Consider the following 12776-nt stretch of genomic DNA (forward strand, 5'->3'; position numbering starts at 1 on the left):
AAGAAGAAGGAAGAAGAAGAAGAAGGGGAGGAGAGGAGGAGGAGAAGAAGAAGAAGAAGAAGAAGAAGAAGAAGAAGGGGAAGGAGAGGAGGAGGAGAAGAAGAAGAAGAAGAAGAAGGGAGGAGAGGAGGAGGAGAAGAAGAAGAAGAAGAAGAAGAAGAAGGGGAGGAGAGGAGGAGGAGAAGAAGAAGAAGAAGAAGAAGAAGGGGAGGAGAGGAGGAGGAGAAGAAGAAGAAGAAGAAGGGGAGGAGAGGAGGAGGAGAAGGAAGAAGAAGAAGCGGAGGAGAGGAGGAGGAGGAAGAAGAAGAGAAGAGGAGAGGAGGAGGAGAAGAAGCAAGAAGAAGAGAGGAGGAGAAGAAGAAGAAGAAGGGGAGGAGGAGGAGGAGGAGGAGGAAGGAGGAGGAGAAAGAAGAAGAAGAAGAAGAAGAAGAAGAAGAAGAAGGGGAGGAGAAGAAGAAGAAGAAGGGAGGAGAGGAGAGAGGAGGAGAAGAAGAAGAAGGGGAGGAGAGGAGGAGGAGAAGAAGGGGAGGAGAGGAGGAGGAGAAGAAGAAGAAGAAGGGGAGGAGAGGAGGAGGAGAAGAGAAGAAGAAGGGGAGGAGAGGAGGAGGAGAAGAAGAAGAAGAAGGCGGAGAGAGGAGGAGGAGAAGAAGAAGAAGAAGAAGAAGAAGAAGAAGAAGAAGGGGAGGAGAGGAGGAGGAGGAGGAGAAGAGAAGAAGAAGAAGGGGAGGAGAGGAGGAGGAGAAGAAGAAGAAGAAGACGAAGAAGAAGAAGAAGGGGAGGAGAGGAGGAGGAGAAGAAGAAGAAGAAGAAGAAGAAGAAGGGGAGGGAGAAGGAGGAGGAGGAGGAGGAGGAGGAGGAGAAGAAGAAGAAGAAGAAGAAGAAGAAGAAGGGGAGGAGAAGAAGAAGAAGAAGGGGAGGAGAAGAAGAAAGAAGAAGAAGAAGAAGGGGAGGAGAGGAGGAGAAGAAGAAAAGAAGAAGGGGAGGAGAGGAGGAGGAGAAGAAGAAGAAGAAGAAGGGGGAGGAGAGAGGAGGAAGAAGAAGAAGAAAGAAGAAGAAGGGGAGGAGAGGAGGAGAAGAAGAAGAAGAAGAAGAAGGGGAGGAGAGGAGGAGGAGAAGAAGAAGAAGAAGAAGAAGAAGAAGAGAAGAAGGGGAGGAGAGGAGGAGGAGAAGAAGAAGAAGAAGAAGAAGAAGAAGAAGAGAAGGGGAGGAGAGGAGGAGGAGAAGAAGAAGAAGAAGAAGAAGAAGAAGAAGAAGAAGAAGAAGAAGGGGAGGAGAGGAGGAGGAGAAGAAGAAGAAGAAGAAGAAGAAGAAGGGGAGGAGAGGAGGAGGAGAAGAAGAAGAAGAAGAGAAGAAGAAGAAGAAGAAGAGAGGAGGAGGAGAAGAAGAAGAAGAAGAAGAGGAGAGGAGGAGAAGAAGAAGAAGAAGAGGAGAGGAGGAGAAGAAGAAGAAGAAGAAGAAGGGGAGGAGAGGAGGAGGAGAAGAAGAAGAAGAAGAAGAAGAAGGGGAGGAGAGGAGGAGAGGAGGAGAAGAAGAAGGGGAGGGGAGGAGGAGGAGGAGAAGGAGAAGGAGAAGAAGGGGAGGAGAGGAGGAGAAGAAGAAGGAGAGGAGAGAAGGGGGATGGAGAGAAGGGGGATGGAGAAGGGGGATGGAGAGAAGGGGGATGGAGAGAAGGGGGATGGAGAGAAGGGGGATGGAGAGAAGGGGACGGGGACGGGGGGGATACAGTATCAGCTGTCGCTTCAGGAAAACTGTAGTCAGCTCATGTCACAATGCTTTGCACAGATTCTATGTCGCCCAAGAATATTATTGGACAGCTCTCAATTTTTCTACCGGATTTTCCATTCTTCGGAGTGCTTAGGTGTGAGAATGTCGCTGTACAGTGCCGGGCCAGGTCAGGGGTGAGGTAATCCTATGTACTCCAGTAAGGACACCTCGTTATACCGCCCTACAGCAGGCATGTGCTCACCGGGTTAATGCCGCCTCCCCACATACCTGCAGAGCCGCGAACTCCACAGCACAGCTGCTCCTGTGAGGGTAGACGCTAGAGTGTAGGGGCTCCAGGTAGGTGTGACGTCACTCGGTCACATGAGCGCTGCCCCTTCCTGTGACGTTACACACACCCCTGGAGAAGCACCATGCAGGAGGCAGAGCCCAGAACAGTGCAGGTAGGTGGACCGTCACCTTTCCCGGACACTGGACACACCATTAACCCATTAGGACTCTGGCCAGTTAAAAAAAGATTGCTTGCTTGAAAAATGGCCATTGCTTCCAGCACGCCTGCGCTTTGTGTGTGTGTTTGTTCAGCTGCAGTATTACACCGTGCCTTACGGAGAGACCTTACTGTGGAGGCTGCTCTGTATCATCACTTATTCCATACAAGTGTCAGCAGCACAGGGGTATTGTTGTGTCCCTGTCCCCCTGGTGACCGTCGCCGTCATAGTATGTGCTCTTATGGTGATGCTCATCAGGGGGACTGTCATACCTGTTACTGACTCCTATGGTGCTTCTGGCCCCATCTCCATTAACCTCTTAATGACCAGAGCTTTTTTCGGTTTTGCGTTTTCGTTTTTCGCTCCCCTTCTTTCCAGAGCCATAACTTTTTTATTTTTCCGTCAATATGGCCATGTGAGGGCTTAATTTTTGCAGGACGAGTTGTACTTTTGAATGACATCATTGGTTTTACCATGTCGTGTACTCGAAAATGGGCAAAAAATAATTCCAAGTGCTGTGAAATTGCAAAAGAAAGTGCAATCCCACACTTGTTTTTTGCTTGGCTTTTTTGCTAGGTTCACTAAATGCTAAAACGGACCTGCCATTCTTATTCTCCAGGTCATTTCGAGTTCATACACACCAAACATGTCTAGGCTCTTTTTTCTCTAAGTGGTGAAAAAAAATTTCCAAAAAAACAAAAAGTTCCATTTTCCAATACCTGTAGCGTCTCCATTTTTCATGATCTCAGGTTGGGTGAGGGCTTATTTTTTGAGCGCCGACCTGACGTTTTTAAGGATACCATATATGTGCAGATACGATCTTTTGATCGCCTGTTATTGCATTTTAATGCAAAGTCGCAGCGACCAAAAAAACGTAACTCTGGCGTTTTGATTTTTTTTCCCGCTACGCCGTTCAGCGATCAGGTTAATCCTTTTTTTGATCGTACGATTCTGAACGCGGCGATACCTAATATGTGTCTGTGTGATTTTTTTATTGTTTTATTTTGATAGGGCAAAAGGGGGGTGATTTAAACTTTTATATATTTTTTTCAGATTTTTAAAAACCTTTTTTTTAATTTTGACATGCTTTAATAGCCTCCATGGGAGACTAGAAGCTGCCATAGCCTGATCGGCACTGCTACATATAGGCTATGAGCAGTTCGCCTCTATGTAGCTGAATTACTGCATTGCTATGAGCGCCAACCACCAAGTGGCACTCATAGCAATCCGGCATCAACAACCATAGAGGTCTCCAGGAGACCTCTCGTTGTTATGCCAACGCATCACTGACCCCTGATCACGTGACGGGGGTCAGCTATGCGCGTATTTACTGTCCGGTGGCCGGAAGTTCTTTTAAAATGCCGCTATCGGCATTTGACAGCGGCATTTAACTAGTTAATAGGCGCGGGTGAATCGAGATTCCACAGCCGACATGTCCCAGCTTTGATGTGGGCTCACTGCCGGAGCCCTCATCAAAGCGGGGGATCTGACCTCTGACGTACTATGCCATCCGAGGTCAGAAAGGGGTTAATGTTCCCTGAGCTATAAGGCTATGTTCACATGTTGCGTTTTTTTTTCTTCAACAAAACCTCTTATGGCAGTAAATAAGCGGCAGAAAAAAAGCGTTTTTTTTTGTTGTCGCGTTTTTGTCATTTGTCTCTTGTGCATACTTATAAAGTTTAGTGACAAAACAATATCTGATTTTACTTCATCAGGTTTTGGCACAAAAAATGCAGCAAAACCTGATACCTGTATTTTTTTTTTTCACCACCCTTTACTTTCAATGGGTAACAAGTGACGTGCTCTATTGTGCAGAAAACCAAGCAAAGCACAAGATCCTAGTGACAAAAACCCAAGGGAGATTTGTGACATCTCATAGACTTTGCTGGTAATGGAAAACGCAGCTGAAAATTAGCAAAAAAAAAAACGCATCAAAAACACCCAGTGTGAACATACCCTAAAAGTTATACCTTGTATTTTCTTCAATATTTCCTAAAGATGTCAGGATTGTAGCTGTGCTTCTTGGCTGGAGACCTCCTATGATGAATAGTATGTGGAGCATTGGGGTGTGTTATACCGGGGCCTCTGACCGCCGCCAGGAACAATGAGCAGCTTGATTCCCTCTCTGTAAAAACATGTTATTGTGTGAAGCAGGAGAAGATTGACTCTTGACTTCTGATTATTTCGACTGTAATTATTATCTGTCCGTTCACAGTGGATCCAGCTGATACCTGTCAGGACTATGGGCTGGACACATTTATCACTTACTGATCTATTAGCAATTTTTCAGTATGTCTGTAAAAAAAAATGTCATGTGTCTGATTTCTTTGATAAGTCTAGGGAAAAAAACATTTTGCAGGAGGGCAAACGGCGAGCTGTCCGCTGCAGAGAGAAAACGAAAGCACAGCACTGATTGGTAGAAGAGTAGTCAGCAGGGGCTGCTCCACCAATCAGAAGCCAGACTGAAGTCACCCTGGACTCTGAGAGAAGCATGAAGGCAGCACTGTGCTAGGGGGAAGTTCTGCCCTCTACAGTCAGCCCCTGGGAGACACAGGAGAGGGCAAGTACCGAAGCTCTGCACTAACATGATGATGGAGCGCAGGTCTGTGCCTCCGGCTTCTTCTCTCAGATCCATGATGGCTTCCCCCTCTCACCCCGTGTACTGCAGACAGGACAGGGCTCTGGGGTCCTGCAAGTCTGGTATAGTGTGACTCCTGACCTGATGGGGCTGCAGGTTTGTCACTCTGCCCTGTCAGGCCTTCCAGCTCAGGGACTGTGCCATTCCTGTATACTGGAGACCTCAGTCCCGACACTAAGGTCGGGGTCAGACTTGCGAGCAGGGCCGGCTCCAGGTTTTTGAGGGCCCCGGGCGAAAAAGTCTCAGTTGGCCCCCCCTTAACACATACCACGACTCATGCCGTGTGACATCCGTGGTGACGGCCAAAAACGGACTTCTCTCTGTGTGGATCACACGGACACGCATGTGATCCACACGGACACTCGCTCTGTGGCAAAACACGTTCATGTGATGGAGGCTACTGATTAGTAGTGTACGCATGAAAGAAAGAAGAGAGGGGAAATAAAGAACAGAGAAAGAAAGAGAGAATGGAAGGAAGAACAGAGAAAGATACAGAGCAAGAAAGAAAGAACATAGAACGAACAGAGAAAGAAAATAAAGAACAGAGAGAAAGAAAGGAAGAACAGAGATAGAAAGAAAAGAACAGAGAGAAAGAGAAAGAAAGAGGGTAAAGAAAGAAATAACAGATAGAGAAAGAAAGAGGGGAAAGAAAGAACAGAAAGAAAAAGAACAAAGAGAAAGAAAGAGTGGACAGAAAAAAAGAACAGGAGAGAAAGAAAGAGGGGAATAAAGAACAGAGAGGGAGAGAAAAAAGGGGAAAGAAAGAACGGAGAGAGAAAAAGAGTTGACAGAAAAAAAGAACAGGGAGAGAGAGAAAAAGAAGGAGGGGAAAGAAAGAACAGAGAGGTAGAGAGAAAAAGAAAGAGGGGAAAGAAAGAACAGAGAGAGAGAGAAAGAAAGAGAGGAAAGAGAGAACAGACAGAAAGAACAGAGACAGAAAGAAAGAGAACAGAGAGCGAAAGAACAGAGAGAGAGAAAAAAAAGATTAGAGAGAAAGAACAGAGAGAGAAACAGAGAAAGAAAAATTCTATAACGATACTATAGCAGCCCAGCTCCCATTGTAGTGCCCACCTGAGCCTTCTGGTGCAGGACATATCATGATCCGCTCACATGGCCGACATCCCCGATTCCAAGGCGATCTCGCTGTCCGCTGTCAGAGGAGGACACGGTGATGGACCTGAAGCATTCCCTGAAGTGCCTCCATGGTTCCGTCACAATCTCCTACTGAAATGACCTAATTTCTGGTCAGCTTCCAGCACGTCACTTCCGGTAGAACGTTACGTGCAAGTTTTAAATTGCTCCTTGGGGCTCTGCTGTGTACTCCTGTGTCCCGCGGGGAAAGTAAGCTCCCGGCTGGGGCAGTCTCTCTCTCAAAATCGGGACTGTCTCGCTGGATCCGGGACAGTTGGGACTCGGGAGGTATAAATGCTCCCCACCATACACCTCGTACACGCACGGCTCCGCTTTGTATGCCTCGTACACACGGCTCCGCTCCGTACACCTTGTACACACGCAGCTTCACTCCGTACACCCCCGGCTCTGCTCCGCTCCATAAACACACGGCTCAGCTCCGTACACACAGGGCTCCGTTCCGTACATCTCGTACACACACGGCTTCGCTCCGTACACCTCGTACACACACGGCTTCGCTCCGTACACCTCGTACACACACGGCTCTGCTCCGTACACCTCGTACACACACGGCTCTGCTCCGTACAACTTGTAAACCCCTCCTGACCCCACCCAAGAACACACACGGCTCTGCTACATCCACCTTGTTAAACCCCTCCCTGACCCCACACAAGTACACACACGGCTCTGCAACATCCACCTTGTAAAACCCCTCCCTGACCCCACACAAGTACACACACGGCTCTGCTACATCCACCTTGTTAAACCCCTCCCTGACCCCACACAAGTACACACACGGCTCTGCTAGATCCACCTTGTAAAACCCCTCCTGACCCCACACAAGTACACACACGGCTCTGCTACATCCACCTTGTAAACCCCTCCTGACCCCACACAAGTACACACACGGCTCTGCTACATCCACCTTGTTAAACCCCTCCTGACCCCACACAAGTACACACACGGCTCTGCTACATCCACCTTGTTAAACCCCTCCTGACCCCACACAAAGTACACACACGGCTCTGCTACATCCACCTTGTTAAACCCCTCCTGACCCCACACAAAGTACACACACGGCTCTGCTACATCCACCTTGTTAAACCCCTCCTGACCCCACACAAAGTACACACACGGCTCTGCTACATCCACCTTGTTAAACCCCTCCTGACCCCACACAAAGTACACACACGGCTCTGCTACATCCACCTTGTTAAACCCCTCCCTGACCCCACACAAGTACACACACGGCTCTGCTACATCCACCTTGTTAAACCCCTCCCTGACCCCACACAAGTACACACACGGCTCTGCTACATCCACCTTGTTAAACCCCTCCCTGACCCCACACAAGTACACACACGGCTCTGCTACATCCACCTTGTTAAACCCCTCCCTGACCCCACTGTCCCACACATAAACGTTACCTCATCCATCCAGACCAGCACCATAATGAAAAGCGACCAGCACAGCAGAGTCCTGCAGCCGCCCTGATCATGTGACCCGACTCCTCCCCTCCTGTGACCTCATCACAGGTCCTGTGCTGGCACCGCACACAAGATTACAGTGGAAGGAAGCGATGATCATTGCTGGCTGTAAGGGGCTGCGTCACTGCGTGGGTCCCTCGCGGAGGGCGCAGGATGGGGTCAGTACATGGGGGGCGTGGCGGCGGCCGGCAGGTATCCCAGACAGCGTGAGTGGGCCCTCCCATCTCGCCAGGGCCCCGGCACTTGCCCGGGTGCGCCGGGTGCTGACGCCGGCCCTGCTTGCGAGAAAAGCGCACATCAATAGCCGGCACTCAGGCAGGAGTTTGTGGCTGCTTGTATTTCTATACTTGTCTTTCTATGCAGCTGCACACTCCGGTCCCGAGTGCTGGCAGCAGTGCCGGCCATTGATGCAAGAGACTTGGGCGGGTTTCTAGCATTATACTCGCAAGTCTGTTCCCGGCCTAACACAGCTACTGGAGTAGAATTGTGACCGTAGTATACTACCACCAGTCATAGTCCCGTCACAGCGCTGCAGTCAATCAGTGACCTCAGCTGCTCTGACCGATGCGCTAAGCTTACCGAATTACTGTCGTAGTGCCTGATACTGGGAACAGCATGCAGACTTGCCAGTGGACCTGGGGATGGTGAATACAGGGCAGTTTGTTTGTTTTTTTTATACCAGCCTGCACCTTGCATGAAGACTAGCTGAAAGGGAACATCCTCTTTAACGTCAAAATCTCCCCAGGACATATAATTCCTCATAATATAAAATCCAATTCAAATGTTATAATGAATCTGTATATAGGAAAGCTCGGTAATAACTAACATGGCGCCATCACAGCTCTCACCAAGGACCGCTAACGATTTGCATAAAACCACTTATTTGCCTTGCAGGTTGAGAAACTGTGTGCTGCAGCTGCATTAAAGGGAATCTGTCACCTATTTTTTCATATATAAGCTGCGGCCACAGCCATCAGGGGCTTATCTACAGCACTCTGTAATGCATTCTGTAATGCTGTAGATAAGCCCCCGATGTAACTTGAGAGAGAAGAAAAACGAGTTAGATTATACTCACCCAGGGGCGGTCCGATCCGGCACCTCCCATCTTCTAGCGATGACGTCCTCTTCTTTGCTTCCGGTGCAGGCCTACTACTCTGCCCTGTTCAGGGCAGAGCAGAGTACTGCAGTGCGCAGGTGCTGCACCTCTCTGACCTTTCCCGGCGCCTACGTGATAGGAAAAGTCATTTCTGAAATCAGCATGAAAAAATCTATCAGGAACACGCAAAATTGTCCAAGGGACAAAACCTTGGTAACACAGTGTTATCCCCAGATATGGATTGCGCCGTGGGAATAACTGTACGCCGGACAGGTCTTGTATATAGTTGGTTTATTCTTTTAACTTTTTTTTTTTACAGGAGATTGAGGGATTCGAGATGGAATTAGCAGTGTAATAAAGATGGAAAAAATGTGTACTCTAGGATTAGTAATGGATAGGTGTCTTATTATTACTAAGCCGGTCTTAATGTCACCTTAGAATAGAAAGGTGACATTAACCCCTTACCGCCGCTACAGGGCAAGTGGGAAGAATCCGCCATCTCCTGAATAGGCGCTTCTAATAGATGCGCCTTTTCAGGGCAGCTGCGGGCTGCTGTTTTTAGGCTAGGGGGGGTCCATATTCATGGCACCCTACCAGCCTGAGAATAGCAGCCTGCACCTGTTAGTTTTGCCAGGTTGGTTCAAAAAAATAAGGGGGACCCCACGTTGTTGTTTTTTTTTCATTCATTCTTCCCTGCTTGCGCTGTTGCCGGCAGAGCAGGGGAGAATGACAGCCGCGTTCAGCACCACATACAGGGGAACATCTCTTACTGTAGCGCTACTTCACCTGCGTCCGCCCGTGTGGAACTGATGCGGCCCGCAGGCGGCACACGTAGTACGGACACGGATATCTCCAGTACCGAAAATATCAGGACGTGTGAAACCGGCCTGAGAGAGATACAATTGATGCTTCTGTATAAACCAAACAAGATCACACCCACACGCAACCCATGACTCCACTTTTGTTCCGGTTTCCTCTATGACAGAATGTCCAATCATCTTCCGGTAACATGGCCATCATCCTCCTTAGACATACTGTAGGATAAAGTCCTTTTGTCTAAAGGCCTGATGGTATTCATTATTTGGGTCAGAAACTAGATGTCCATCTCAAAAACAATTGTTTGTAATCCAGTTTCACGGGGGAATATGTACAGATGTATCTTCATAGAAGCCAGAGATAGGATGTTCAATTTAAGAGCAATGGTTTATACTCCAAACACCACAGGGGTTATGTACTCTCAAAGAGGGTGAAGGCACAAGGACCATTTACATGTAAGTGCTCTCTTTATTTTATTGACAGAACAAAGGACCATATACCACAAGACAATTGCTTTCCTGCCTCACAACTTTTGCAATCCCCTTTAGGCTAAGTGCAGACGTTGCAGAAAATTTCTGCACAAAAACCTGAATCCCTTCCCAGAAACCGCACCTATTTTTCCGCGGCGGTTTTTGCACGGTTTTGATGCGTTTTTGATGCGTTTTTTACCGCAGCGGTTTCTAAAAGCATGGGAGAAGCCTAAACCGCGGAAAAAAACGCAAAATTAATGTGCATGCTGCGGTTTTTACCGCGATGCGGTTTTTTCGCGGTACAAAAAAAAAACGCATCAATGTGCACAAAAAGTGCAAAATGCATAGAAATGACTGTGCATCTTATTTTTAGCGGTTTTATAGTGAAAACCGCGGTAAAAACCGCTAAAAAAACGCTGTGTGTGAACACAGCCTTACAGTTAGGCGTTAGGTGCTATCCTGAGTTCATGGATCCGATATTGGAGTTCAATGCTCTTATAATACATGCATTGTCCATTTTGACTTCCAACACGCTCACAAGTCTATGACGGAAAACCTATAGATTATCTGTAACAAACGAATATACCGACAGGATGGTCAGATGGGGATTATTGTAAGCTCTCACATAATAGAAACGGCTGACAACACTCACTAAGCATGGAAGCCTTCTCCCGATCAAAGGAACCCACTTGGAGAAATCACAGCAGTCAGGGTAAATGAGAACAGCGTCCAATCCAGGTGTAAAATTTTGAACCCCTTCACGACATGCGCCGTACTAGTATGGCGCATGTCGTGTCTCCCGCTTTCATATGGGCTCCGGCGGTGAGCCCACATCTTTCCCAGCACACATCAGCTGTTTTGAACAGCTGACACGTGCCCGGAACACCCGCAGCTATTAACCCGTTAAATGCAGCTGTCAAACTCTGACAGTGGCATTTCTCATGCGCTTCCGGTAATCTCGACGGAAATCCGCCCATCCGTGACAGCCGTCACGTGATCGTGGGTCACCGATGGGTCAGGAGGACAACCAGAGATCTCCTGCAGACCTCTATTATTGTCAATGCCGGATTGCTATGCGTGCTGCCTGGTGGTCGGCACTCATAACAAGTCAGCAATTCTTCTACATACATGTGATCTGATCATCACCTGTTTGTAGCTGAGCCAATCGGGCTATGGCAGCTTCTAGTCTCTGATGGAGACTATGGAAGCATGCCAAAAGTCAAACGGTAATTAGACCTAATGGTGATTGTGTTTCCAGGAATCCATCCTCACAGCACGCTGGAGGATGTCTTTCTTATCCACAGTGGGACAAGAAACCATGACGCGCCATGGCTCTAGTTGAGTGGGCTCTAAGGCTCCCTGGGGGACTCTGACCCTGTGCCCTATAGACTAGGCTGATTGTGGATCTAATCAACCTTGCGATTGTGGATTTTGATGCCTTCTTCCCCTTATTCGGACCTCTGTATTGGACAAAGAGATTACTATCCTGTCTCCAAGGCCTGGTTGCGTCCAGGTACCTGAATACTGTCTCCCTGACATCCAAGTTATGGTAGGTACTTTCCTTCTTATTCTTGGGAAACTGACAGAATGAAGGGAGCACTACCTCCTGATTCATATTTGAGTCTGAGATTACCTTAGGGAGAAAGGCCGGGTCGAGCCTTAGGACTAACCGGTCGTCGAACACCTGTAAGTAAGGATCTTGGATAGATATGGCCTGAAGTTCCCCTAGTCTCTTCACTGACGTGATCGCTACCAGGAAAGCTGTTTTGAGTGAGAGATTACCGATCTCTATCTCTGCCCCTAGCTGGTATGGGTGTCTACATAGTGCATTCAGGACTAAGTAAAGGTCCCAAGGAGGGACGGTCTTCCTTATTAAGGGTTTAAGCCTCTGCACAGCCCTGGAGAAACGGGCTATCCAAGGGTGCGACGATAAGGTTGCATCGTAGAACACGCTTAGGGCTGCAATTTGTACCCTTAGAGTACTGGGTCTAAGGCCCTTCCTGAACTCTGCCTGTAAGAAGTCAAGGATCTTTGGGATGTCAGGTTGGTCAGCATCGACTGTCGCCTCTCCACAGAAGCTGCAGAATCTTTTCCAGATTTTGTTATATATTGCTGCGGTCACTGGTTTTCTACTTGCTTGGAGGGTAGATATAACTTCGTCCGACAGACCCCTTGATCTCATGACCTGCTGCTCAGGATCCAGGCTGATAACTGGAGTGCTTCTGGCCTCTGGTGCAAGACCGGACCTTGGTGGAGGAGGTCTTTCTTCTTGGTAGGAGAATGGGTTCCTCCTGTGATATCTTCCTGAGCAGGGGGAACCAACTTCTTCTTGGCCAGAAGGGCACCACTAGTATGACTTTGGCTTTGTCTTCGTAAATTTTCCTGAGGGTTCGTGGAATGAGAGCGAGAGGCGGGAAGGCATATTACAGGCCTCTGCTCCAAGATTGTGACAGAGCGTCGATTCCTGCTGGATTTCCCAGAGGGTTCAGAGAATAGGTGGTCTTGACCTTTGCGTTCTGTTTGACTGCGAATAGGTCTATGTCCGGTCTTCCCCCATCGGTCGCATAGGCTGTTGAACACCTCGTCGTTGAGTTCCAATGCCGTCGTGGCTATTCTCCTGCTGAGGAAGTCCGCGACCTGGTTCCGGGTACCCTCCAGATGTACTGCTAAGATTGAGAGGACCTCTCTCTGCCCATCTGAAGATTTGGTCTGCTAGGTGTTGTAGCGCTGGATGTCTTGGACCACCCTGGTGACGGAGAAAGGCTACTGTCGTGGTATTGTCTGACAGTACCTTGACGTGTTTGTTTCTCATCAGGTATCGGGCGGACAGTAGTACCTTCCAGACCGCATGAAGTTCTCTGAAGTTGGAGGACTCGTTGCTGTCCCTTGGAGGTGTCCGCCCCAACCTTGTTGACTTGCGTCCGTTGT

The 12776-nt window shown here is 48.5% G+C and overlaps 1 long non-coding RNA gene across 1 annotated transcript in view; it reads left to right on the forward strand.

Annotated features, from left to right (window-relative positions):
- Positions 1-1759: 1759 nt before the first annotated feature.
- The window catches only part of LOC141101037 (uncharacterized), a 40416-nt gene continuing 29399 nt past the window's right edge, over positions 1760-12776 (forward strand). The window contains exon 1 of the long non-coding RNA XR_012234865.1: positions 1760-2165. This is a non-coding gene — a long non-coding RNA (uncharacterized lncRNA). The remainder of the gene's footprint in view (positions 2166-12776) is intronic.

This window comes from Dendrobates tinctorius, unplaced genomic scaffold (assembly GCF_039654945.1).
Source record: "Dendrobates tinctorius isolate UK_male_01 unplaced genomic scaffold, ASM3965494v1 ptg000114l, whole genome shotgun sequence".
Lineage (NCBI taxonomy): Eukaryota > Metazoa > Chordata > Amphibia > Anura > Dendrobatidae > Dendrobates > Dendrobates tinctorius.